A 1,498-nucleotide genomic window follows, 5' to 3' on the forward strand; every position below is an offset into this window, starting at 1 on the left:
TTTGGCTGCGTCTGCGGTCTGCGATTGATAATAAAACTAATTTGATAAACTTTTATAAGCCAAGTAACTATTTATATGCAATGAAAGCATTGTAAAATAATGAACATTTGTGTTTTTCTACAGTTGTTTCAAATTATTCCGCAACTTTCAGTTTCAGTGTAGTTTATTCATTAATAATAATGACGTTTTTAGGCATAAAGTTGCTTGTCACTACCCTTACCAAACAAAATTATTATGCTTCTAGGTTAAAGGTGGGTACGGTGTATTGTTTTCAACTTTCTCACACTATTTTTAATTTGATGATGAATAATATTTCATCTATAGCCCAATACAAACTTAGGTCTAGCTAGTGTAGACAAATTATTCTTGTTGAAGTTTTCATAACTTTTTCGAAAACATTTAAAAGATTTTTCTTTAATGCCTACTGTACATAAATCTATGTTATTAACAACTACCGGTACTATGCTCTTCAATGTCAGTAAATTATTAAGTATAATAATTTTTATAATAGTCTACCTGTTACTCATCATAGAGTAGTTTTTTTTATTTGAACTTTTTCATAAAATTAATTTGAAACAAAAGTAGCTTATTATAATTTAGCCTACGCTGTTATCTCATCTAATGGTAGGTATCTAAAGATATAAATAAATATGATGATATTTATCTCGGACCATTCCCGTGTTTTGGATGGACACGTTAATCGTCGGTCCCGGCTGCCTAAAATGCAGTTGTTAGGTCATGTCGGAGGCCCTGAAATTTATCAGTTGCGACCTGAAAACTCTGACACCAGACCTGAGCCAGCCAGGTCACTTGATATTATTATCTAAAGGTGCAATTTCTTAGCGACGACTTTGAGCCGCGCGTTATTAGATATGAATCATATAAGTTGAATGTTTTTAAGCAATATAGTAGGCTAGTCAAAAATTCATTTGAAGAAATTCATTTGACGCCATAACGTTCATACAACATAAAAATAACCATGAATAAACCAACCATTTATTCCTCAATGAGTGCTTTCAGGTAGTAGCATGACAGTAAGACAATGTATTTTTGAGCGTGATTAAATATTTTTGAGTACAATTTTAATTTTATGCAATTAAATAATGAAAACATAGGACTAGGTATAATGTACAAATTCGCATCATATGTTTCAAACCTAACACTATTCGTAAGCAATTAATTTATATAGCTCCAAAACTAATAAATTCTATTCCACCCGGGCTTATCATAGAACTACCTTCCAAAAGTGTACCAAGGAATATTAAGAAATGGATAACTGAGAGTCATTATTTTGATTGTATATTGTGTAGATAATTTAATTTACATCCATTGTAATTGTACTACTATTCTGCTAAATTTAAGAGTCTCGATACATAGCTTGATTAATTCTCTTAGATATAAGTTGTAATTTATTTATGTATTTGTATACATCTTTTTTTTTGTTGTTTTATTTGGTCTGCATTATCAAAACGTCAATTCAGTACCACATCATGTTGAT

Source organism: Nilaparvata lugens, chromosome 4 (assembly GCF_014356525.2).
Source record: "Nilaparvata lugens isolate BPH chromosome 4, ASM1435652v1, whole genome shotgun sequence".
Classification (NCBI taxonomy): Eukaryota; Metazoa; Arthropoda; class Insecta; order Hemiptera; family Delphacidae; genus Nilaparvata; species Nilaparvata lugens.